Source organism: Eptatretus burgeri, chromosome 4 (genome assembly GCF_056783735.1).
Source record: "Eptatretus burgeri isolate ZD-2024b chromosome 4, Ebu_testis_v1, whole genome shotgun sequence".
NCBI classification, from domain to species: domain Eukaryota; kingdom Metazoa; phylum Chordata; class Myxini; order Myxiniformes; family Myxinidae; genus Eptatretus; species Eptatretus burgeri.
In genome coordinates this window covers 116,994,106-117,022,077 of record NC_140964.1, presented here as the reverse complement: position 1 = coordinate 117,022,077, position 27,972 = coordinate 116,994,106, and the positions used below count along the sequence as shown (strand labels likewise).

The following is a 27,972-nucleotide window of genomic DNA, read 5'->3' as shown; positions in this document are numbered from 1 at the left end:
GCAGTCGAACACATTTGTTCCCCAATATGTTCAGTATCCTGAACGTACACACCAAAGAGTTCTCCAGCTGACAGTACAGCAGGTAACGACAAATGGCAAAATGTTCAGAATAAAGAACAAAAGGGCCGAGGAGGAGGTATATATACTATTGGGGAGGGGCCGGTGGGGAGGACCTTACCCCACCTTTCCCAAAAGGAGTATCTTGTCCGACGTTACTCGAATGGATGTGTGTTACATAAAACACAGACTGTTGTTAAAGAATAAGAGTTACTGATTACATGTAGGAAAGCCTTAGAGCAGAAGTATATCAGGCAGTGTATTATGGCAGGTGACTGGGTGTTCATAACTTATTCAAGCCTCATGGCCTTTCGGTGTTGTTGAGCATTCTTTGTACATCCTTGTTATTTTACTGTGTGCTTCAATGCATTCTTTCAAGCAGAACCTCAAACTCTCACCTGGAGCGAGTGAGATGGAAGAGCTTGACACATGGTCTGTGTTGAGGTCACCACTATGTGGAGAGTAGTCTTAATTGGACAGCCAGTTTGCAAACGTCAGGTCATAATCAGGAGGAACAGTACAAGCATTGCAGTCTGCTGCATATACATATTTTCTCTTGCACAACGATATGGAATATCCCCTGATAGACAGATACAAATTTGTCAAGGCAATGCAGGCAGTAGAACAGTCCTCCAAGTCATTCCTGTTTTTACATTTGCTTTTTTGTGATTGCATGTCTGCATTGCTGAGTGAGGACCTACTTTTCACATTGTTTGCAATGATGGCATAGGATCTCTGCAGCAGGAGTTGCGATACAATACGAAGTAAATTATTTCACGAGCCTTCACACCTCCTTTCGTCTACCTTTCTAAAAATTTTGGTCTCTTCAAATAAGTTGCCAAAATATAGTTGTATTACATCCGTAGTATCCTCTCCACTTTCACATATGCCCATGTGATACATACATACTGTACATGCAGTCCTTTTTTCTTTTTTAATCAAACAACCTTGTGTTTAAGAGTTATATTTACTCAAATGCCTCTGCTTTGTGGTGTTATGAAAGCACTCAAATGAAAACGGATTTATATTTTGTATCTATTTGCAGAATCTCTCCCACACAGTAAATAATGCTAAAGTTTACAGCAGGCATTGTAACCACTGCATAATACTTTTCGGTAATGAAAATGCATTGGCATTATTTCTCAGCGTAAAAATTAATGCAAATTGAAACAGTCATACTTTCCCAAAGGTTAATCTGGTTCTGAACATGGGTTTTGTGAAAAGGCAAGAAGTTTTGTGACTTGATTTTCTGGTAAAGATCTTCATTTCTCAAAGAATTCTCAAGTGCGTTTACCCTGCGGAGCAGAGAGGATATAATTGTATCCTCGGACACCTAACAATAATTGACATTTTGTGCTCAATGGTACCATGAACAATGAATGTTTTCCAAAGAGGAAAGTCATTATAGACTGTGATATGAGCACATTTTGGGGTGTGATGGAAAGCATCTCACCTGTTAAATCTTCAACAGTGAAGTTAGACGAATGCACTGATTTACAAGTAAAAGGCATGCATACGCACTCGCACATGCACGTGCGCGCACGCGCGCGCACGCACACACACACACACACACACACACACACACACACACACACACACATACACGAATAAATAATGAATAGTGATGGTCCGAGTACTGATCCACGAGGTGCCCCACAACTGACATACTCCCAGCAACACATCCTCCCACTCACAGCCACTCTTTGCTTCTGCCCACGAAGCCAGTTTGAAATTCAATGAGTTACCTGACCAGCCACTCCACAAGCCCTCACTTTGGCGAACAACCTCCGATGTGGTACCTTATCAAATGCCTTCTTAAAGTCTACATATACTATGGTACCTTATCAAATGCCTTATTTAAGTCTACATATACCCAATCAGATACTGCTTCGTAGAACTTTAAAAAGATTTGTTTAGACAGGAACTACCTTTGATAAGCCCATGCTGATTTCCTTTAACTAGGATGCATTTATTTAAATGGTTCCTCATCTGGTCCATAATTAATGTCTCTAAAACATTCCCCACAACTGAATAGAAGTCAAACCATCAGGTCTATCGTTTCCAAATTCTTCTCTGGATCCTTTCCTCAGTAATGGTGTCACATTTGCTACTCTCCAATCCTGCAGTACCTGTGCTGACTCCAGCGAGCTATTGAAGAAATCTGTTAACATCTCGTTTACCTGCTCAGCCACCTCCATCAATACTCTCGGGTGCATATTATCTGGACCGGGAGCCTTTTCTTCTCTTAGATTACCCAGCTGTTCCTTTACTTCCTCCACTCCAACCAGGATCTTTTGTAAAAGCCCTTCCTCACTTCCTTGATAGATACTCTCAGCTATTGGAAATTCTCCTGACTGTGCTTGTGTAAAAGTTGAAGAAAAATACCTGTTTAATAAGCCTGCCATCTCACTTTCATACACTAACCACTCTCCCAGTGATATTCCTCAATGGACCCACACTGGTCCTAAGCTGTTCTTTTCTCCTGATATACTTACTCTGCACATTTGGTCCTTTAAGGTTTCCCATTTCTCTGATGCTGATTGTCCTGTTCTTAGCTTCTCCCAATCTACATCACCCAACTCTCTCCTCATACCATCAATGATTGCCTTCCTGAAATGTAATAGCCTTACTCCACTATCCTTAACTCGAACCTTTAAGAGAATCTTTGCATACATAAAGTTATGGTAACTTTCTCCTCAATGCTCCCCGACCTCCATCTGGGATCGTGACTTAAAAAGAGGTCGAACACTGCACTCCCCCTCGTGGGCTTATCTTCAAACTGGGTTAAAATCTTGGAATAAAACGAAGAAATCCTCATCCGCTCTGCCCTTTCCCTCTTCCTGGACCCAATCTATACCTGGCAAGTTAAAATCCCCCATCATCATTACTCTTCCCTTACCAAATGCCCTTTTGAATTCTTCATGTACTCCTCCTTCCTCCTCTTCCTTCAAACCCAGAGCCTTATAAAAGCATCCCACCAGAGTCTTACTTTTTTACAATCTCTAATCTCCACCCATACAGAATCCTCAACATTATCTCCTTCCTTAATGTCACCCCTTTCTCTTGATGCAATGCTGTCCTTCACCCAGATTGCTATTCCTCCTGTTCTCTCCTTCCTATCACACTGATACACCTTGTAGCCTTCTAATCCTGTCCTCCAGTTACTCTCCTCCTCAAACCATGTCTCACTCACTGCAACTATATCGTACTCCTCACTATCTACTTTGGCTTCAAGCACTTCCATCGTATTATTTAAACTTCTGGCATTGGAATAGAATATATTTAACTTGTCCATTCCTGAAATAATAATTTCTTGCCTGGTAGCCTGGTTCACTATGTCAATAAAAACACTTTCGTTCAAATTTTATGGAGATTAGCAAAGCAGTACATTTTTGAGAAGCTTATGGCATCAGCAATATTAAAATCAATGTTTACATTTGTGCAGATGCCTGCAAAGCCACCATTTTGGATTTTCAAAATGTCTGAAATAAAATAAGAATTTCTGAACATCTCAGCTTGTAATTGACATCGAAACTTCATTCTAAATACTAATCCTATGTTTCCATCCCCAAATAATCCAAAGCTTATGTCAAATTAGTGATTGTGAACACCAAAAACCAAGAAAAGAAGAAGTTTGTGTCTTCGATGATTTCTGAGCTTCCCATTTCTTCAGCTGTTGAATGACATCTTAGTGTGTCAAGACTTGAAGCAGGTGAGTGTTAGCAATTCTGATGCATTCTGCTCCATCACGTCTCCCAGAAGCTATTTCTGCAGACTTCCTCTAATTAATTTGCTGGTTTCAAGCAGATTTATTTTAGTTGTGGCATCTCTGTGAAGAACTGTTCTTGAGCAAGTTCAAACAGAGCCATGTAAATGTGGACGTGTGCACGGAGTGCTCTCTTGTGGTGGCTGTACTTGAGGATCTGACTCGTTGTAGCAGGCCCATATACATCTGCCTCAATTCACGCAGCATCTATGCCAGAATTTTCTATTGAGGCTTCGAGTGCCCTCGGTGTAGCCATCACAGCATACAACTCCCCAAGTCTCAGAATAACTTTTCTTTTCAAGTTAGGTCTTGCATCTAGCAACTGTACTGCCTTCTCTTACAGGGCTATGTCAAAGGTTATGACAGATGGGTGGTTTTCACCAACTGCCAAGCTCTTCAACTGAGAAGCTTGCAACATCACAGTCAGCATCGTAGACCACTCATGTGTGACCTCTGGAAGTAGAGGCAAGGCACCGACTTGAGTCAGTGACTGACTCGATGACACAAGTGATTTGTAGCCTGCCCAACCTGGGATACTGCTTTGTGATTCACTGTTGGATGATCTAGACAAAGCAAATACAATCATCCAACCAAGATTGGTTAGTTAATAGGATTCAGCAACACCTGTGGAACACGCCTTGAATTCCTTTGCTCTCTTGACTGGGCCAGGTTTTGCTTTGCTGCAGGTTTTTTTGGTGTGCGACAGGTTTTTTTGCTTCACTAACTTCCAAATTGGGTGCGATTTCTTCTCCAGGCACATCTGCCTTCTGAAACACTGCAGTGATTGTGCCATGTGTGGGGCCTTTGCCATCTACAGTATCCTCTGCAAAATCTGTATTATCAACAGTGAAGAAGACAAATGTACCATTCTTGAGGAAAGGTGGTACATACAATCCATCAAATTGTTTTGTGTTTTCCACAACAGCATTGTCAATTTCTGTTTCTCGGAGCAAGGCATGGCTGTGTGATACGTTGTCATTCTGTATATGGAGGAGGTCCATCAACGCCCTTGTTCCTGGTGTCATGATGTACAGTGAGTGCCAACCCTACAATCTGTGGGTTTTCTCGTGTGTCTGTGGTGTCCGAAATGTGTCAGTGGCTTTCTTGGGCATGTGGTGCAATTGTCTCCTGGTCTTGAAAACATACATGATATTGTGACTTTTGGTCAATGCTGACATGTCAACTGTCCTGCTCCTCATCTCAGTTTGCAGCTCCTCCTCAGATCCCATCAAAATACACCATATAAGGCTCTACAGCTTGGTCGGGGCATCCTCTCTTCTGCTGCATACTGCAATTGTGTGTTTCCTTCTCCTCAATGAAATTGGCAATACTGTTGCGTATTAGCTTAGCTGTCTTGTATTTCATCATTGTTTTGTCCATTTCACTTGTGGCATCTTGCATCAAGGAAGTGTAGACCATATCTTCTTCGCAGGATTCAGGACAGTAAAGAACAGATGGTTTTCTTCTCTCTTTCTGCCTTACTAACTTCACACTTAGTAACTCTGCAATAATTTTGTCCTATCGCCACTGTCGTGTCAGTGTCAGAGTGTATTTCTGTACCTCATCACGACCACCGAGCATAGATATGTAGGTTATTTTTGATGGCATCCATGGGTAGATGAGCCTCATTTTGGGTTTGATATTCAATGAGATTGATCAGCTCAATCAAGCATGGTACTTGCATTGGTAGGTCTGTCTTTGTAGACTTGGCCCGGTTGCTGGCATCATCCCTCAATATATGGAACACATATCGTGTCCAGCATGGTTTATGGTATCTTTCATCTATTGCTGGGCAACAATTGGTGAGAGTGCATTGCATGGTCTTGTCATCAATACTGGATGTTGGGAAATTTCCACAGCTCATCTAAGTGCCTTCCCCACATTTTCAGTTTGTACGGTGAAGAGACGCTGGTCATCATCTTCTTAACATAAGAAGCAGTGATCCCTTGTCAATGTTCTGTCACAGATCTAGTGAAAGGTGCTGAGGTGCCTGAGGTTGCAGGTTGCTGGATTTCAGAGCTTGTTCTTTTATGCCCACGTTTTTTTACAGCATAGGTTTCTGTAGACATGGCTTGCTGCAAGCAGTCGCTCGCTCGCTATGTGGATATTTAATTTGTGGCATTAGAATAATCAATATTTCCTTTCAATCAATACTTCTTAGGTAGAGCCTTTGAGGTGCCTTTGGATGTCAACATATTGTTACGGATCTGGAAACCATTTGCATTCAACATACAGGTCCCAAAAGTTAGTTATCTCTTCAAGTACATGTGTCGTCAGATCCCTTTCCTTTTGTCTAGAGGGAGAATCAAAAACGTGCGTTGCAACTTCTTTTAGTTCGGTGATTAAATCTTTATATCGAACAACCAACAAGCCATCTATATGACCCCTTGGCCCGTCATGATCCACCGCCAACCGGCTGCACCACCAACGTACCTTTGCAACGTTGATACCGTTACTCGGCGAGTGTGGGCCCGCGTGGAGGACTGACTGGGGTTTCCCAGGAGGGGCCGTTTCAGCGTTATACTGTTACTCATCAAGTTTGACCCCGCGTGGAAAGAGCGGTTGGGGTTTCCCGGCAGGGGCCAAGGCCCCACTCCAGAAACGTGGCCCGTAGGACCCTATCCAATGAGGGGTGGACAGCGAGGCGTTTTTTGCCAAGATCCCCTCCCCGTGGTGGGAGGAGATATATTGTTACAAATCTGGAAACCATGCGCACTCAACATTCAGGTCCCAAAGTTAGTTATTTCGATAAGTTTGTGTATACAGTTAGAATCCCCCCTTTGTCTAATGGGAATTACATGTGTGCACTACGAATGTTTGTGTAGTCAGGTTTATTAGCTCTTTTAACAACAACTACTACAACAACAGCGCGCCATCCTGCACTCGACCCGGTTGCCATTACGCATGCGTTTTTGGCCGAGGATGTGGGCGGAGCCTTCGTCGCCTCGGGTCAAAGCTCTGCTCCGAGGAAGAACAGAGAGTGTTTCCTGCAGCCAATGAGTGGAGGGCGGGAACCACACGTGCACCCCAGCCAATCGGGAGGCCGCCACGAGTCGCCTGACAACCCGCCGTCCAATCAGGAGGTGAGTGGCGGGGAGAAGAAGCTCCTCCCACCAAAAGAGGGAGAGTGTGGTGGTCTGGAGGAGAATTCTGCAGACGGTGTGGTCGTGGCAGGAGCGTTCTGCAGATAGTGTGGTCATGGCAGGAGCATTCTCGAGACGGTGATTGTGGCGATTGCGGCGCTGTCTCTGGTTGTCGACGAGCATTCTGCAGATGGTCATGGTCGTGGCTGGAGCGGTCTGAGACAGTGGTGATCATGGTTGAGCGGCCTCATTCGTGGGCCGTGGTCTTCGGGTCGTGGGTTCGGTTCCCACCGTGGTGGTTTCGGAGTCGGTGTGGCCGCACGAAGCAGACAGGTACCCCCGCCCGGCTTGACCGAGATAGACCCACGGGGTCCATTTCTTTTTGGTGTGTGTGTGTGTGTGTGTGTGTGTGTCCATGGGTCCAGTCTGTTAAGTAGAATTGTGTAAGTGCTTTCCTTTGCTTGTACATTGCCTGCCTTTTATTCGTGATAACTCTGCTCTTTTTGTGCTTCCCCTCCCCGATTATTGTTATAAATAAATATCCCTTTTGTTAAATGTTCCAGCTCATTTCTGTGTTTCTTTCTTTGGCTTAGCACAGTGTGTGTTGAGAAATAGCGAGGCAGTAAATTGTTCATTTGGACTGACAGGCCTTGCTAACCTCCGCTCGGGTTACACACGGTTCGGGCACAGTAACGGCTCGTTCCGCTCGAGGTCCCTCGAGGGTGTGAATTCCCCGGGAGCTTTGCCGCGTGGGTAATTAGGTATATTGAAGTTTCAAACCCTTCTCAGAGTTCCTCCACAGCTGTAAAGACGTTCACAAATAGTACACACATGTGAGAATCCCAATGCTACACACCCCCTCAGCTACTGGACTGTATTCATCGCTGATTGGCAAATCATCAGCGACAGCGCAGACAGAAATGAATATCAATGAAATTCCCAAGCATGTCCCATGTGTAAATGTCGAAAGCCATCAATATATAAATGATAAAGACTCACCCACATATCTCATCTGTGAATGGAAGGAATGAGTAATCAGCTGTCATGTAATCAAATAAACCCAGGTGGCTCGGATTATGGTGCCTGACAATCTCTCTGTTCATGCAAACACAACACCAGCTGCAGTTCAGTTTTGTCTGGGTCTAACCCTTAAGCCATAGCAATGACCAGGTTGGTAGGGTCACCTCCAGAAGGTCATAACAATGAGAACATGGAAATCGCTCTGCCAGTGCTTTTCCTCTGGAAAGGCATAAGTTCATTATGCAGGCAGCGACAGAAGCAGTGGAAGAAGGCTTGGGAGCGTTTGTTGAATTGGCTTTGAAATGTCTGAAACACTTTCTGCTGCGTTACTCAAAAGGCCAATGTTGCTGAGGAGCTTTGAATTGGCATACAATAAGGTGGAACCCCACTGATTTCAAAGGAAAAAACGCTTTTAAGAACTTCCTTTGATATGCTATGCACCTGTACTGCGGGTGCCTCCTGCATTCATTTGGCTAGTCTTGCTTTCATCAATATTCAATTTACATTTTATTGTCCATACAGCTATATTAATATCAATTCTGGCCAAAAACTGATACGGACTGCAACTTCGAAAGCAATTTACACTTAAATTACTTACACAAGAAAACAACTTCAATAAAACATTACAAAAAGATCTGGAACTGTTTATGTGGTGATATTGAAAGTTTAAAGTCACAATAATACATTTATTTTTAAACAATCACTCATTTTTAGAAGGTATGATACATTTCTGTCATTGTATATATTCTTAATTGTTGTTAATATTAAGGAATATGTTATCCAAAATAAATATACTTCTTTTTTTTTGACTGCTCATCTCACTGCATTTATATTCAATGTTATGGAATTTTCTAGTGTCACTTGCGAACTGTCATGAATCCCATATTTTTAAGGCAAGCAGCATCGATAATAAAATCATTGTGAAAACTCCCCAAAAATACTGAATTCCAGTTTTTTTAAATGAAAAACACATGCAAAGCAAATCTAATATATGTTACTGGATCACTGTTTTTTTATGCTTTGCCAAACTCATGGTGGATAGAGAGGAAAGTGTTGATTTATTTATTTTAACAGGATCGAATATTCATCATGGAGCTGCCACACATGTAAATCTCACACATATATAAATACAGACAAATACATGAAAGACAACACAGTCGTGTTTGACGAGCCAAACACAGCCACTGAGCTTGGGAGAAGTGCCGTCACTTTCCGGGCACTCTGGGTACCAGCAACGCAATATCAATGGTGCCGCCTATCTCACCGCACTCAGCAGGGCATTTCCGAAGGAGTTTCCTCATCCACATGAATGCCAACCGATGGGGATTGTCTGTGCTCTTACTGTTCTGTGTAAGAACAGTAAATTCTGTGTAAGAACAGAGTAAATGTATCAGACTTTCAACGTTCAAAACACACAAACAAGCATCTCTTTTGATGCTCTGTAATATTCCCACAGATACTTTATATAACTAACATTCACAGCAACACAGTGTGGCATGTGATGATACACAGAGCTGCATACCTCTGTAATGAGCGAGATTGTGCTGATATAGTTTGTTGCCAGTTGTATGATAATAATAGATTGTTTCACACCAACATGTCTTGATTCTATAATATTAATTTGGTTAAATGCTCAGCACTAGTGTCATCTGAGCCACAGTATTAATTTCCCATTCGATGAAGAAAAAGTCAGCGGCAACAATAATTGTTTCAATCGCTTATGATATTAAGTGTCACTCACCATGCATTCATGAAACATGACTGGGTTGTGGGGTGCAGGTTTCAAGAGATGAAAATATCTCATTATTGGAACACAATGATGAAAATTAATTTTTACATTTGCATTCTCATATAAATGCAAGAAAATGTGAATTGCAACTAATATGACGGTGTTTGCCCTTTCAATTAGCGATATGAAAATTTATTGTTGCTTTATTTACATGTTCACATCAATAATTGTTATTCAAATTCTCCGATGGCCGCTTCCTGTCTGCCTGGATGTCAGGAAACATCACTCCCAGCCACAACAAAAACTCATTTTCTCCACGACAGACCAGTACTCTTACTTTAAATTCAAAGCGAAGTCATGAAATTCATCATTTATGCTGATGTCAAATCTTTCTTCTTTTCAAATAGTCTTATCTCTGACCATCACTTTGGATTCTGCCCTAGTCACTCAACTCGGGACATGCTGCTACTCTTCTTTCTGCAATGGATGGAGGCCCTAAATCACAAACAAGAGGTCAGGACCGTTTCCCTGGACATATCTCAGGCATTCAACCATCTCCCTGAACAACACCTTGGAAATGCCTCTGGAGAACGTTCAATTACCTCCTTCCTTTCAAAGCTTCAAGCAACTAGTGCCTGTGTCATGCCCCATCCTGACTCGTGATCTATATTATACCCCCATTAACCTGACTTAACCCTCCACTCTTACTTGCAGGTGTGTTTCCTTCACTCGTTACTCTCAGCTTTTCCTGTTTCTTTCTTCCATTGCTTGATATGGCAAAGTGTGTAGGCCGACCCACTTTCAGGATGTTGTCAATGTACCACGTACGTGTCTCCTCATTCATCAACCAATGTGCCTTGAATTTGTATAAAAATATATTTCCTCATCATTAAAAATTATTCAAGCTGTAACATAATATTTCATCCTTATCTAATCCTCAGGCTTATTGATTAATTCAGCAAGGTAAAAAGTTGTCTCGTGAAAATTATAGTTTTATTTTTAGACATATGTATTTATGATATACTATTTCCTGAAAATTTATCATGGTACATGGATGGTGACGTCAATTTACTGGATGACTGTCATGGAGATATTGTGGTAGTTCTGCTCATATGTAGTGGACTCAAGCAAGCTACTGAGCTCTAAAGGGGAGAACCAAAAGTTGCACAGTTTTTGTGAAGGTAGTTTAATTTCCCAATATTAATTGCAAACTTATGGTGGAGTTGATGATGCCATACTAAAGAAAGCAGTGAACAATCATCGAGCGTTTTAAAGTGGGACGTAATAGCTTGGACAATAATTTCCATTCTACTTGCAGGAAATTTGGAGGTCGTACCTGAAAACATCAATATAGTGAACACCTGTGGCATGGTCTTGCTGAATATCTATTTCTTAGTATTGGGAGTAGTTTGTTTATTACCTCCGCCCAACAAAGGTGGACGGAGGTTATGTTTTCACACCTGTTTGTTTGTTTGTGAACAAAATACCTCAAGAAGTTGTGGATGCATTCTGACAAAAGTTGGGGGGGCAAGTTGGGTGTGTAAACAAGGAAGAATGGATTCGATTTTGGTGAAGATCCGAATCCGGATAAGGATCCGAGATTTTTAAAGTGATTTTTCACCATTGAGTGATTGGGCTGAAACGATTATATAGCACTATCTCAAAAATTATGGATGGATTCGGACGAAACTCGGTGGATGAGTTGGTTTGGTGACAATAACAAGGCAATTAAATTTTAGTTCAGGTCCAAATCCAGATCCGGCCAACTAGTAGGATACAAAACGTAAACTAATCAGCCTGGTGGAGGTGTGCACTCTACCGAGTGCCCATCTAATTTCATCAGTATTTGGGTTTCTCTCAGATGTGCAAAAGCATAACTTTTACAAAACATTATGATGCATGAATCTGTTTTTGATGTATGCAAAAGTGCAATATAAATATTGACTTTTAAAGTAACAAGAAAAGGGTTGATTGTAGCAATGCCACCAAGCTTGTCATACACCATTTATAGGGATATCTGCTCTGAGATAATGTGAGTCAATATTATGAGTGACGTAATTTATTGATAGTGTATGCACAACATTGATGTATATCATTTCGTTCTATCAAATTTGTTTCATGTGTTTGCTGAATATGATCATGCATGTTTGTGTAATTATCTCACCTTGTTGTCTTTCATCTTGATCTTACCTTGACTTTGATGGAAGATTATATATCAGGACAAAAATGCTGGGATTTAATTGATTTAAAGCATCTGGGTAAACATTACTTCGAAGGAAACTGGCTGCACATATTTACAACTTCTTACAGGTGAGGCACTTTGGTATCTGTAACCTACTTTGGATATTTCAAGATCAGAGTCACAATGTAAGTGAGGTGAAAATGATGTGATGGTATGCAATGTTCTGGAGTTTGAAAATAAATGAACCACACCCTTATGGCCAAGTTGAATCTTGTGATTGTGATTGAATACATGGGATAGACATGAGTGAGTAGGCCAGACAATCCCAGGGACACAAATTTGACAATACAAGGTACGGTTTAACATGGAAAATTGGACAAAACGGCAACACTGGGATGAAAATATGATAGCAAGACATGACTGATCTGTTCCAGAAAACTTAGCTTTAATGAACTGGAAGGAGTAACTGCACGATCCAACATCCAATGTGCAGAGACCCGGAACCAGAAGGGTTTGTTGTTGGAGTGTGATTTGCCCAAGGTGGAGTTGGTGAATGTTGAATACAGAGCATAATGAGATAACCTCTGACTAGGACATTTGTGTACAACCATCTGAAATTAAGGATGTACGGGGGCACGACTGGGTTGATAACGCATGTGACTGAGCCCTACAAGCATGCAGTTTCTCCATCATGTCAGAGTTCTTTGAAGGCAGTGATTCTGCTTCAAAGCATGTTGGTGTTGGAAGCAATGCCTTTAACAAGCAATTTGTGACATTTCAATAGAGGAAACAGTAGCCACCTTTTCCCCTCATTTTTGTCTTCTCAACCTTCCAGCCCAAATTGAGATTCACAAACTGTTCATGGTTATCAAAGTCAATAACAGAAAGGAGCTCCCAACATTTAATTTGTGTTGTTTATCTGTAAGTTTTGTTTTCTGATGTCAATATTTCTCTAGAGAGAGATGAAGAGCTCTCATTATTACCTTATTCCATTGGAGTGAAGGGGTTGTCTTCTGTCCATGCTATATATATATATATATATATATATGTATATATATATGTATATATATATATATATATATATATATATATATATATATATATATATATATATATTCCATGATAGTTTGTCGTTGTTAACCTTCAAATGTTAAATGTTGGGATGAATAATTTAGGCTATTGTTTGGGAATTGCTTTGGTAAATATGTGTTGATAAATAATTTATTTTGTAAATGTTTTGGCTCTGCCAATTTTAGTTTCTGTGCATGTCCAATGAGTGTGTGTTTATTTTACAGAAATTGTTTTTAGTGATCGTAATTGCAAAGGCTACAGCACTCAGTTCATCCTCATGATTGAATCATGGTGAAAAGTTATTTTGGACCATCACAGCAATGGCATGTTGAAGTAAAAGTTCCGTTAAATTTATTTTTATATTATTAAGAAAAAATATTATATAACAAAATATCCGTTATATTTTCATCCCAGTAAAAGTTCAGAATAATTGATTGAACTTCTGTAATTTTTCGAATTCCGAGATTATGATAGCTATTGGTAATAATAGATTTTCCCCGTCTTTCGTAGAATTTCAGCTTGTATCTAATCTTGTTCGATACCTTCCCATATCTATAGTTGGGCATGGACATGCTGTTGTGATTAATTCACATAGTCATTAACTTCAATGTGATATAATTACTTAAATTAACACCGACAAGTTGATAATACTTACTCTCATTTTAATACGTACGACCTAAGGGAATTATTTTTATATTGACAAAAATGGAGAAAACATTAATAAACAAAAAGCACCAACATATCCACCAAAAAAGTCGGAAATTAAGGGATAATGAGAACATGATAATTCTAAACATTTGACACAAACTTGTAATGCACACCAAGGTTTTTGGAGAGCAATCACCATGTGGCTTTAGACACAGCTTTTTAAACCGTATTTATATACCATATTTACTTTATAATTTTTGCCACTATTAGTTCACATAGTGCTGACTTTTTGAGCAGTTTTTTGCTTTGTTTATTGATTTTATTTTCTTGCTTGTCTTGCAATTATTTTGGTGGGATATATGTATGGCACTCAAGCAAGCACTCCATTCAAAACCATTGATAAGTAACAACTGGCTTGATAAGCATGAGCTAGCTGATTGATTTGTATATTCACTTAATCTACACACACACACACACACCCACACACACACACACACACACACACACACACACACACACACACACACACACACACACACACACACACACACACACACACTCACACACACACACACACACACACACACACACACACACACACACACACACACATATATCTATATATATTTTTGATGTATGTAATACACATATATACAGTGGGGAGAGCAAGTATACATACACATATATACATTATATCTTCTTCTCTTCTCCTTCTTTCGGCTAGCTCCCGTTAGGGGTCGCCACAGCGGATCAACCGTCTCCATTTCGCTCTATCCTCCACATCTTCCATTGACACTCCAACCACCCGCATGTCCGCCCTCACCATATCCATGAACCTCTTCTTTGGCCTTCCTCTTCTCCTCCTGCCTGGCGACTCCATCTTCAACATCCTTCTCCCGATATACTCTGCTTCCCTCCTGTGCACATGTCCAAACCATCTCAATCTCACCTCTCTCACTTTGTCTCCAAACCGTTCTACCTGCGCTGTCCCTCTAATATACTCATTTCTTATCCTAACCATCCTCGTCACTCCCAACGAGAATCGCAGCATCTTTAACTCTGAAACCTCCAGCTCCGCTTCCTGTCTTTTTCTTAGTGCCACCACCTCCAAACCATACAACATAGCTGGTCTCACTACCGTCTTATATACTTTCCTCTTCACTCTTGCAGCTACCCTTCTGTCACAAATCACTCCTGCAACTCTTCGCCAACCACTCCATCCTGCCTGCGCTCTCTTTTTCACTTCTCTCCCACACTCTCCGTTACTTTGGACAGTTGATCCCGAGTATTTAAACCCATCCACCTTCCCCACCTCAACTCCTTGCAACCGCACCATACCACCACCCTCCCTCTCATTTATGCACATGTACTCCATTTATGCAGCCTAAAGCTTGCCATGCATTGAGTAGGCTTCGGTGAAAAGCAGGTAACCCAGATATATCTATCTTGGTTGAGTCCATCAAGAACAACTCTTGTGCAAAGTTCAATTTTCCAACTTGTTGGAAGATGCAACTGGTGAGTTGTCTCCAGATCAAACAGGGTTCATACAAGAAGCGCTATACTGTTCGCAGCCGGAAAGCCATGATGCGGCACTTGACATTCACAAGTCCTTGGCCACCTTCAACCACTGGTAAGTTCAGGATTTCCGGTCGCAGCCAGTGCTTCCAGACGAGAAGAAACGAGTGATGCATTTCTGTATGTTGTCCACGATGTCTGCTGGTATGGTGGCTGTAGGGCAAGAACCTTGTACCATAACCTTGCACCATCAGGTTCCTTGTGTCCATAATTTAATGTTCGTTGGAATTTTTTGGAGAGTAGCTAACCCCAACATTTTTGGAAAGCTTAAACAATACCAAAACAGAAAATCCATGTTTCACATTTTTTCAATGCATATAATGTGGTCAAATAGGTCGTTTTGGCGTTAAAAACCCGTTTTTTTATTTCAGCTCTGAAAATTCAAAATGAATCGCAAGCAAGCAACTGATGATGCATAATTGTTAACTAGAGGACAGTTCTTAATATAGAATACATATATCTGTATTTTGAGCAATGGTTGCTGTGGAAACAGCTATCATTTTGTAAAATTACCATTTATTTAATGTATTGCTTTCAAATCTTGAAACAAGTAACGCATGAATATGGTGATCAGTGAAATGTAAAATGTGAGTTTGTAGCCAATTGGCATCACTACCTCTAATGTCACTCATCATTGCCATCGTCATCATCACTATCGTGGTCATGCCGTTCAATGTTTGAGTCCTCGTCATTCTCACACGAAGTGCTGCACATGCAAAGATTAGTGCATGTTAAGTTCTTGGCACTGCAGGAACATCTCTGTGATGAACATTCTGTCTTGCACTGGCACCTTATCATCTCGATAATTGCCTTTGGTGCAGGGAGAATGTCTGTTGTTGGCAGTTTGAGTTGACCACTCATGTCCTTGTGGAAGCCATTCTTTAATGGATCAAGAAATGTTTGCTGAGAAATTGCTGCTTGACCCCAAATGTATGCCTGGATATGTACCCGCATAATATGCTGCCTCAGAGCACCGACAGTTTGTGGTAACTTGTCATTCTCAGCCATGTTCTTACAGAAGAGATGCTACCGAAGTTCAGGGATGCTGGAAATATTGACACCACTTGGACAATAACCTGAACAGACAAATCTTGCTAAAGTTGTGTATAGGTCCTCTGACAGTTCAGCATCCTTACAGAGCATAGCAAAGGCATCTATCATGTCGTCATCGGCCTTAAAGTAGCACTGGAACCACTTTGCCTTACCATGTTGAGCGAACCGCCCAGTATTATCGACACCTGTGAATGCGTGGAAAACTGGCAATGCCTGGGCTCTCTCTCCTCACCTCGGGCCTTCCAGATTGGCTCGATTTTGACAATGCTAGATGCCATTGAGATAGATATGCGTCTTGGCAGGAGATGATAGTTTGCTATGGCAAGAACCAGAACATCCGTATCAGGTGAGAATATCGTCAGCGCAATATCTCCCGTGTGTTGCTGTGATGCAGCTATTGCTTGCTGGATCATCAACGTATCGGCCTCCTCATGGTTATTCGCCTCAAATTGGAGACCCCTGTTGCTCGACGTCCGCCCAGATGCCGAAACGACTACCTCCTTTGTTGAATCGCGGTTGTATTCTAGAGTTTTCTCTGCCAAGTACTCCATCAGATCAGCCTTGGTTTGATCATAGGACAGAAATCGACTCATCGTGATGTGTTTGATACTGGCATCATCGTTGACCTGATATTGGAATGGTGTCTTTCCTTGACGTCGTTTGTCTCTGGTTGTGCTCTTGAGGGAATCTTGCTTGTATGTATCAAAAACAAGAATTACATGGTCGAAGCCTCTGGTCAGACTCATCACCCTATCATTGAAACATTCACTGAGGTCCTTCACTGTCACGACCATTGCTGGTTTCTTAGTCATTTTCTGGACAACTACCATTCCATCCACGACTGCGACCTTCGTGCTAGTACTGCCATCAATTACAGCATCAGCGGGTGCTGGTTCCATGTGTGTGGCATCAAGCTCATCTTCTGGTAAAGACGGTTCCTTGTTGGCAAACTTCTCCAAGTTGTGGATTAGCTTCTACTTGTCGGTGCATGACAGTAAGCTACCATTTGGTGCAAACAGGGCCCTCGGTGTCACAGTGAATTCAAAGTTGCCAATTGCATCCTTCTGGTCAGCGTCCCTGCTGGATCTAGAGAGTACCATCAGTCTACCATACAAATCCTTAGTTTCTTTTAGATTTACTGTCTTGTCCCTGATCTTGATTGCTCGTGTTGTATTGCCAGACATGTACATTCTGTTCTTCTCCTTCTTCACTGGCGCCCATAGGCTGACATCACCATTGATCCGTTTAGCAACAAAATCTTCCGACTTCCAACTCCTAGCCTAACAGGAAACGCAATTAAAACCTCCAACCCCTTTGCCATTCAAACCATAATCCTACCCCATACAGAAGAACATAAAATGACAAAAAGAAACATACGCCTCAAAGGCTATCACAACTTACCGAAAAAAGGAAGAAAGGTGTTGAAAACCGAATATGATGAAACGAAGCTCCGAAGTAAACTGTCATGAATAAATCGAGAATAAACGAAGCGAACTGAAAATGACGTCATTGTGCTGCACGTGCTTGGACGCGCGCCACGCCACATCACGACGTCATGCCACGCCCAGCAACCGTAACCTGAGGCGATGGCAGGGCGTCGCGACGTGGCGTCACCTATGTTCCCTACATGATCACACTTGCAATACATCAAACTAGAAAAACTTGAAATCAAACGTTTCACCACTGAAGGTGCCGCAACTTTCTGATATTGAACAACAGACACACCAATGTTTCATTGCACAGATGGCCGGTTCCATGGCAACCAACTGTTCCAATACTTTAAAATCATTATGCTTATGTGTATATTAGTCATGGTCACTATGTTTAACAATTATTTAGGCCATCCGATGGAAAATATAATTTTTTTAAAATTATGTTAAAAAATGGCAATCCCACTCCAAAAATGCTGTTTCCATGGCAACCGACATTCAAAATGTAACATTTTATCATCTCGTAAAATCCATTGTTAGCCATTTAACAGTAATCCATCATCAGTTGGTTATTTTGTATTGTTTCAGATTTTTTTAAAATTGGAATTCAAAAAAAGCGTTTTCACCCCAAAACGACCTTTCCAAAAGTTGAAAAAAATGGGAAACCATTTTTTATTTAAATAGATTTTAAACTTCTCAAAAATCTATAGGTTTGCTACTCTCCAAAAAATTCCAACGAATTACACAAGGAACCTGACTATAACATTGAGGTGACCAGACTGTTGATGACTCGTACCCTGCCTTGGTAGGACAGTTGGCAAAGTAAACTCTTCCATTTCAGTAAAATTAGTTCCATGCGTGCCAACAAACCTTCCCAGTTATGCCTCACAAAATCGCCCGGACCAAGAAACACTTCCAATAATTTGATCCTGTCACTTTTCCAAGAAATATTGCCAGGGAGACAAGGATGCTGGAGTAGAGTGGGATAAGGGATAGGTAGAGGGTTGGAGCCACAGTGCTTCTGTTTTAGCCCAATTTATTCTGGCTGATGATGCTTTACCAAAGAGATCCAAGGTACTCGTCATCTTAACAATGTCTTCTGCATGATTTATGCAGACAGATGTCATCTGCATAGGCGATGCTTTTGAAGGGATTAGTTCCCATAGTGACATCAGATAAGGATTTACGAAGGGTGTTTAAGAAGGTTTCAAGAGAAAGAGTATACAATATTCCTGAAAGAGGGCAGCCCTGCCTTACCCCTCTCCCAAAAGGGGGTACAAGTTCATTGTTTATTTTTAAAATGGCCATTATGTTTGAATAACATAACTGTATATGTGATAGAAAGAGGGGGCCAAAACCAAAAGATTTTAAAACTTCAAAAAGGTATGTGTGAGAAACACAGTCAAATGCTTTCTTCTGGTGTAAGAAGACCAGGCCACAACTTCCATGATTTATCTCACAGATATCAATTACATCTCGAATAACAGAGATACTATCCTGGATATTACGCCCGGGGACACAGTAGGTTTGGTCCATGTGTATAATATCCTTTCGCAGAGGTGAAATACGTAAGGCCAAAGATTTTGAGAGGATTTTATAGTCTGTACACAGCAGGGACAAAGGGCCTCCACTGTGAGATGAGCAAGGGATTCCCTTTTTTAGGAATCAAAGTAGGTACAGCTCTTCTGCAAATTAGTGGGAATTCATTCTTCTCCACGCTCTCTCGGAAGACCAGAAGCAATTCAGGTCCAATCAGGTCACAGAATTTTTTGAAGAACTCCGCTGGGAGACCATCCAGTCCAGGTTATTTCCCTCCATTCAGGATCTTCAGGGCAGCAGAAAGTTTCTAGAGTGCAAGTGGTGATTCTAAATCCAACTTTTGCTTGGGGGATAGAACACTGATACCATCCTCCAATTGAGAAACCAGTTCTAAATCAACATCTTTTGCCTGGTAAAGTTTAGAAAAGAAAAGTTTTGCATCGTTCTTAATTTCTACCGGGTTAGTAGTGACCGAGTTATCAGGACGTTTCAAAGCAGTGATTAAGGAATGAGGCAATTTTGATTCAAAATAAAAAAATGGGTTGGGTTATCTCATAGATGAAGGTGTTGACAGCGTAATCTCGTTAATGCTCCTTGGGTATGGTTAGTGATTATACTATTGAGAAGAGATTTTTTCTCATGCAGTCTTAGTTTTTGTTGGGGGGGCAGGGTGGGTTTTTAGGTTGCTTTGAATTTGTAGAATTTCTTTCTCCAGTTCCGCTTTTATTCTGCGTTCTACTTGTGTATTTAAAGAGCGGAAATGTTGACAGAAATTTCTAATTTGGACCTTTGTGTTGTCCCACCATAACCGCTGGTCTTTAAATTGGGGCTTAGCACCTACTAAATTGGACCATACACTTTGAAAGGCACTATTGGAAGAGGGGTTATCTAATATGGGGATGTTAAGTTTCCAAAAAGATTGGTGGTTTGGAGACGACCCTATTCGGTAGCACATGGTGATAAGGTGATGGTCCGAGAGCCCAGATGGAGAAATTCTCATGGTAGGAGTGGGGTTAATAAGGGGTGAGTTTATGTAAAATCTATTAAGCCGGGCAAGGGCCACCTGATTGTGGCAACTTTACTCCAAGTAAACTGATGGGTGTTTGGATTTTGTATCCGCCATATGTCTTGAAGACTAAAATCTCTTGTTATGTCAGACAGCAGTCTGACTGATCTGGGGTGAGGCTCTGCACCATTCCGATCATGTGCAGGCTGAAGGGTGCAATTGAAATCACCTCCCATTACGATACACTTTTGCAAATCTAATTGCCTCATGTAGAGTCGTAACCTTTTGAAGAAGCTTCGGCGGTCTGTGCCCTTTGAAGGAGCATAGACATTTATTAAAGTAAATTCGTTGTTATTGTCAACAAAATCCAGGGAAGCCAGGTAACCTGGGATTATTTCCTGAAATGAAAGTTGTGGAGGGCAGAAGTGCAGACTAAGCAGAAAGGCAACTCCTGCTGTGCGAGAGTTGGAATCACTAAAATAGCCGGTCTTTTTCATCATTCTATTCCAAACACTGTGCGATGCTGGGGTAGAGTGGGTTTCTTGTAAAAAGGCTACATCTAATTTCTGTTGTTTAATGAGGTTGACTACTTGGAGCATCCTCGACTGGCTTGCTCCACCATTTATGTTTAGGCTGCCAAAGATCGCCATAGTGATGAACAGGTGGCAAGCAAAGAAGTGCACGCAGGTCCTCATTTCATTTCCATTTTACCTTTAACAATGTGCTTTTTAAGCCTACTGCACTGTGGCTTGGTGAAATGGTAATCATTAGGTCGACGAATGATATTTTTTGCTGTTTCAATAAAACCATGTAAGTCAGAAAATATTCGTTTATATCTCTATGTCTTTTCCTAAAAGTATGATTCAGGAATTTAAGGATTTGCGATGGTGAGACATTAGGAGTACTGTTTGTAGGAAATTCTTCGATGTCATCTGGTTCTCCTACGGACATGTCAGAAGCACTATCTGGAAAATTTTCAATTTCTAATTCACAAACCGTGTTTATACTCTGTAGTATACCGTATTACAGGTAGCAGGTTGTTCTGTTTTCAACGTGGAGGGGAGGGGTGAGGGAGGCTCTGATTCCACCTTGAGTAATGTAGAGGGGGAGGGGGAGATGGAGTGAGGGGATGGGGGGGGAGGATAGTAGTATCATCATCTGCCTCAGGTTTTTCAGAATGCGGTTTTTTCAGAGCTTTGCCACAACACTCAGGTATGACTTCAGGGGTATTCGATGGAGCAACTTCCACCATTGAGGAGTCGTTGGTGGTTAACTCGTGACACAATTGGGAGGCTCTGATTCCACCTTGAGTAATGTCGAAGGGGGGAGGGGGAGATGGAGTGAGGGGAGGGGGAGATGGAGTGAGGAGAGGGGGAGAGGTTGGTAGTATCAGCGTCTGTCTCAGGTTTTTCAGGATGCGTTTTTTTCAGAGCTTTGTCACAACACTCAGGTATGACTTCAGGGGTATTTGATGGAGCAGTTTCCACCATTGAGTCGTCGTTGGTGGTGGTTAACTGGTGGCACGATTGGGGGGTTCTGGAGACAATTTTTAATTCTTTTTCGGTAAGATCATTAAATGGTTCAATTTCCTTATCAGAAGTAGGGATCTTGACTGTGGTTTTCATAATTTTCTCTGGGAGTAAATCCCCTTCACATTGATTTACCAACAGGAGGTCCATTTCATTATTTGAGAGTGACTCGTACCGATTTTCCATTGACACTGTGTCACATAAGCCCGGAGTTGTTTCACTCGCAGCCAAAACCACTTTTTTCCCTTTATGTGAGTTAAGTTCGTTCTTATCCGTTTTTCTTTTCCTTAATAAGGGAATAGTTGTAAACCCGTGCCAAACACTTGAGGTACTGTCCTCTGTATCCTTCGGGTCTGATATTCTGTTCTCTGAGATTGTAACAGGGTCGCAGGTGCTAACAGGTGGGGCCGTATTAGAATGAACAATAGTATCCTCGGCTGTGGGGAAGCAGTTTTCAGGCAGAAACGTTTTAAATGGCCGAAACCATTGCAGTTAAAACATTTCAGTGTTTCCGTCGACGCGTACATCTGGTACTCGTGTCCATCTATGCGAAATTTAAAGACCACATTAAGCAGTTTATCAACGTTAGACGAGGGAAGCACAATGTACGCCTGTCGCCTGAAAGACATCACGTGTCGAGCCTGCTCGTTCCGGCATCGCAAAGGTAACATTGTAACCTGAGAGACTACGGTCCTGAATCGAGATAATTCTTTTACCAGAGCTTCATTCCTGATGAAAGGTGGGACGTTACTGAGTACAATTTTGGTCCTAGTTGTGGCGAGAGGGGAGGCTAAGACAAAATAACCATTTCAGTTGTTACTCCAGTCAAGACGATGTCATATACTAAATGATCATCCGATATAAAAACAACTACTCGTTTATTCATGCGAGAGGCTGCGTAGACTTTTTCAAACCCAACCATATTACCAATGGCAGTAACAATGTCATCAACACTGACCTCGTTCGGAGGAACGAACACGACGCCATTTTTCCCTGTCAAGGCCTCATAGGCCACGACCTCATCGCATAGCGGGAAAGTGTCGACATTCTTTGATTTCAAAGAACGGAAGGGGAGGGGGTGAGGGAGGGGGTGAGGGAAGGGGTGAGGGAGGGAATGAGGGGAAGGGTCATATGACCACTCAGATGTGTGTTTCACCCAAACAAAAATCACAGCCATAATACAGGTAAACAGGAACGCACTCGATAACGGAGTAGGCTACCGGCTCGAAGCTTACCTATACCACAAGCTGTGGGCTCTCTGTCTCTCTCTCTCGTCCCAAAGAAGAAAAGGGGAAAGGTAAGGGAACGAAAAATATTAACACAAAACCGTTATGAACAACAAGGGGGAAAAGGGTTGGGGGGGGGAGTAACGAACTCAAACAGGGCGGATGAGGGTGGGTGGGGAAGGGGACGGGGAAAGGAGGGGGAAGGCGAGTCGAGAAGAAAGGGGTGGGAGCGGAAATCGGAGGGGGGAGAGGAAAAAAAAGCCGATGAGAATATTAAATGACAGGGGAGAGAATAACACTGGACTCACAACACCGAGCCTACGGCGGCCATGACACCGCGCCCAGAAACCAAACCACCAGCAGGGCGAGAGAGAGAAGAGAGAAGAGAGAAGAGAGAAGAGAGAAGAGAGAGAGCAGAAATTGAATTGAGCATAACGAGGGTATTTCAACAAAGCTTTTCCCTTTAGGCTGGTACCCTTGCCTCACACCTTGCTCCACTTGACGCCGTGAAAATCATGGTCTTCAAGATAATTGGAATCTCCCGTGATGAAACTGAGTCGATGGGCCTTTCCCTTTCACATCAGAGACAGGTCAGTGGTCTGTTTTATTCCATCTCCTGTCTGGCCTTGCACCCTCTGCTCTTTCCATGCTTTGTCCCAACCCCCCAGCATGTTTCTGTCAGATGCACAATGCCTGTCAACAACCTCCTTCTGGTGAAAGTCCCAGCATCACTGCTCTCCTCCATTCATTCATTCCCCTTTTCTCCCACCATGTGGAATCAACTTCTACATTCTCTTCAATCCCATTTTTCCCTCCAGGTTTTCAAGACAGCTATTCAGCACCATCTCAGATAATCCCCATACCCAAACCATTATATTTTATATCCACATTAACCACCTCATTACAACCTTCCTCTTTTCCCTCCTGAATCTTTGCTTCTGTATTCATCTCTTTCATTCCCTATGTCATCCCTTGTTCCCATTCTTCCTCATATCATTTATCTTCAGTCTCCCTCTCTTTGTCCCTCAACCCCACTGTTTTGTGTCCTCCCCCTCCCCCTACTCTCCTTCTGCTGTTTGTTTTGTTATGTTGCATCCTGATCCATTTTATGTTCTAGCTCCTCTTTTTTTTTTTTTGCATAGCTTTGCTGCCGAGTGGCTATCATATTGTTGGAGCGCGACTATGCCGCTGATGCTGTGCCCCTATACCAGTGCACTGGTACTCATTTCGCTGACCTCAGAAGGATGACATGCTGAGTCAACCCCGTGTGATGTTAGTTTAGGGTCCATAGGGGCTAGAACTCAAGGATCCTAAGATCTTAAGCCAGCAACCCTAACCACCAAGCCAACACCAGGCTTGCTCCCACGAGACTCGACTCTGTTTCTGAAAAATTGGTCAGCAACTTCAACATTCATTGGAAAAACAAGCATTTTGATCTTACCGAATAGACTCCCTTAATCAAGATACCTCAGTTGAAGTACATCAGCTGGGCGAAACACACGTGTCAGAAAATTTTAATGGAATAAAGAGGTGGTCTTTCTCATCCACAAAATAAATGAGAACTACAAAGCTAAAGAGCAGCAATGCTGTGTAATCTACAGCAGGCATCTTGTTCAATCAAAATCACAGAAAATATATCATAATATTCCGTACACTGTGACTGGAATGGGTCTCGCACATGACAGCCTTCAAGGAGATTGCTGTCATGAAAGGAGATGATTCAACTGAGCAAGAAAATGCAACAGCCTTTGATTATGTTTCTGAAATTATGATTTGAGCAAATCGGTCCCTACTTTCTTAACACTGGTGTTGTGCTGCACATACATTCAACCTCATTTATTTTAAAGATGTTCACCAGGTAATGTACATAGACCAACATGTGCTCTGTGCACAAATCGAATGGCAAAATGTTCAGCCAGATGTAATAAGGACCATTGATCCCTCTTGACTGCTGAATTTGTAGAGGATTATATGAAGGTGGAAATTACAACACACAATGTAACAAGACAGAATGCTGAATGAAAATGTCCGGATCTTCACCAAAAATGAAATCTCCTGTCGTTCAGAAAATTAGCTTAAAAACAGGGAAGCAATTCCTAGCAGTCTGCAAACGTTAGGATGTGGTATGGTTCTGGCCGGATGAAATTGCATTTCTGCAAGAATATGCAGAAATGTTGCAGCTCTTGGTATGAGCCTCAAACCTTTTCCAAGGAGAAAACAACCTTCTTCTGTGATTATATGTTCCAAAATTGATCACCCTAAAGAGAAAATCATGATTAAAAATAATCCGACTTGCACTTTGCAATCCCCCTTGTTGACACCAACATCACCTAGATTGATCACCAATTCAAGTTGTGAATGAATCACTGTGATGCCAAAATGATACCTCTTAAGGTTCTAACGCTTCAAATTCAGAGAAAAGACGAAAATAATGAAACTGTTTTCATGGGAAGATTAAATTATTCTGCAGGGAGGACACAGATGCAAAGTTAAACAATGATTTAACAAGTCAGAGTGAAATTTCGTCAACTTTGAAACCACCTGGGGCAATTGCAAGATAAGCACTGCAGGAGAGTAAACAAGAATTTACCTGTAAGAGAGCGACAAATCCATTTGCTGTCTGATGCTATCAATGCATGGTTATCAGGCATATTTTCATGAAATATAATAACATGCTGCCATTGAGTGCTCTACCAGAATTCCTGTTCAGCCATGGGGGCCAGATTGTCACCACACGGAACAGTCGTGTGAATAATGAACACTGAATGTATCCTTCTGTTGCAATGCTTCCTCAAATGCAATATGCCCCTCTTCACCAAATTATGATTTATGTGGACTGATTACTATCATGAGGATAATTGACCATATATGTGCAATATTTGGATTCTTTAATAAAGAAAAAAAACATGTTTCATTCAATGCTTGCAGATGGTTGAAATTTGCAAGATAATATTTTTAATGTTTCTCCTGTGCAATGTTGTTATTGGAGAAATTGCTTCCAGCTCTAATTCATAAAGCTTTCAGCCAAACTCACAAGTTATTTGAAAGAAAGATTTAGTTAAAAAGCAAAAAAAGAAGTTTGATAATCATAAAATGATTATAATAAAGTCTACAATGCATCATATTATGCTTTTTTATAGCCTAATCATAAAAAAATAGACGTTATAACGACATTCTTTAAATAGATTTCTTGATGCAAAATTGCTCGAACAGGGCCTATGGTCAAATGCACTGAAAAGCAGAAAATATTTCATTTGTTCCTCAAGATTAGATGTGTATTTTTAACTGTGCTGCATTTTTTGTTTTAAAATAAATAAAAAAACAATAGCAGTTTATTGTGAAAACAATAAATTAAACTAAAAGGGTGCATACCCCAATGTATGCGCCCTTCTCGGTAGAGCGCATACCTCTGCCACGCAATGTCTGATCCATGAGAACATATCGGGCCTCACATTTTTAAAATATCATTTTATATCTCGTTTTTGGCCCAATCTCTCAATTGTGAATAAGCACTCTATAAATTAAATAATTCTTATATCCAGATTCGGATTCAGATCTTTACCAAAATCGAATTAATTCGTCCTTACCACGCATATAAACTATCCATCCACAGCTTTTTGAGATATCGTGTTATATATATATATATATATATATATATATATATATATATATATATATATATATATATATATATATTGTTGCGGATCCGGGGTGGCGGGAATCTGACCTGGTCCCTGGTGCCACCCTCGCCACCACCGTCTCCGGGAGTTTATAACGCCGGCCGGCTCGGTACAGGCCTCGGGTCACGCATCTTTAATCGTGATACCAACATAATCCTGTACCTTACCAGTTGGGCAGATAGAACCCCTCATTACAGACTGCCTTTGTCAGTGGCCGAGCGGAGTCGACCAGTCTGTAACCATTTTGGTCTTATATGCCAATTGAACGGATCGTTCCTCGACGCGACACGCATTAATCCATAGCGGCAACTTCATCAGAATTAACCAGATTTATTGGGGACATCAGGGATCACAACACAAGCAATAACATGACAGTGGTTTTATTAACAATCAACCCGTTCTCAACTAGGGAACCACGGCTAAAAGGTTCCAAGGAGATCACTACGAAATATGCCTTATACAACACGTGCAAACAAACATGCATGCAGGACAAGACAGAGTACTTGGTGATGGCTCATGGACGAGAGGACCGTGTCCCAAAAGCACAAAGGTCGCTCGTAAAAACCTAGCGGGTTTCCACGGGTTCGAACTCCCGCTCGACCGTGCCGCACAGCAAGAAATGGCGGTGCAGCACTCCAGCTCCCGCCCAAGTCACCGCGTGCGCGGTTCTCCTCAGCGCGCTCCGGCTCCGCGCCACGTCGACAATGCGAGATCGCCGATCTCTCTCCAGGGTTCAGCACACGAATCCTGGCCTGGCCTGTTCTCCATACAAGGTCCCAGTCGAGGTCCGAGTTCCGCAGGCGGATCACAACGTGTCGAGTTGTGAGGTGAGCAAGGACCGTCAGACGCTCCGGCGTATCCTCTCCGGCCTTCCCGCCTTGAAGCCCGACTCCCGCTTCGTCCCCTCAGTTCCTCTCTCAGTCGAATCACTGACGTGCAGGTCGGTTCAGCGTCTCTCCCTCAGACCCAACACGGTGCCTCCTTCGTTCGCTCGTTTCGAAGCGACTCCGAGCACACCTCGAGAACCCGGCCGTTCCTCACACACAGCACTCCTTTCGTCCCCTTTTCTTTTCTCCTTCGAGTCGTGAGGTGAATCGATGTGCAGGTTCCGCTTTCTCTGCCGGCCGAATCACCACTGCCTTTTTCTTTTATCTCTCGCCTCAACACGTGAGCTCCTTCGACGCACGTCTATCTCGCCGACTCCCTGACCAAAGGCTCCTCCCGTTCGCGTCACTTCCTGTCCAGGCCACAGCCCTCGCTCTCGGCCACTCCTCTCAGCCGACTGGGAGGGGCCTATTCTGGAATGAGGAAGGAATAGTAGCGATCTCTAGTTTCACCACCATAGCACGAACACGAAAACAGTCTGTTACACCTCCCG

General features: G+C 42.1%; 1 long non-coding RNA gene and 1 pseudogene across 1 annotated transcript in view; both read right to left on the bottom strand.

Annotated features, from left to right (window-relative positions):
- LOC147028947 (uncharacterized) overlaps nt 1-27,972 on the bottom strand; it is a 143,144-nt gene that overhangs the window by 3,764 nt on the left and 111,408 nt on the right. The window contains exon 4 of the long non-coding RNA XR_015057779.1: nt 9,191-9,292. This is a non-coding gene — a long non-coding RNA (uncharacterized LOC147028947). The remainder of the gene's footprint in view (nt 1-9,190; nt 9,293-27,972) is intronic.
- On the bottom strand, nt 4,870-7,141 carry LOC147028948 (uncharacterized; annotated as a pseudogene).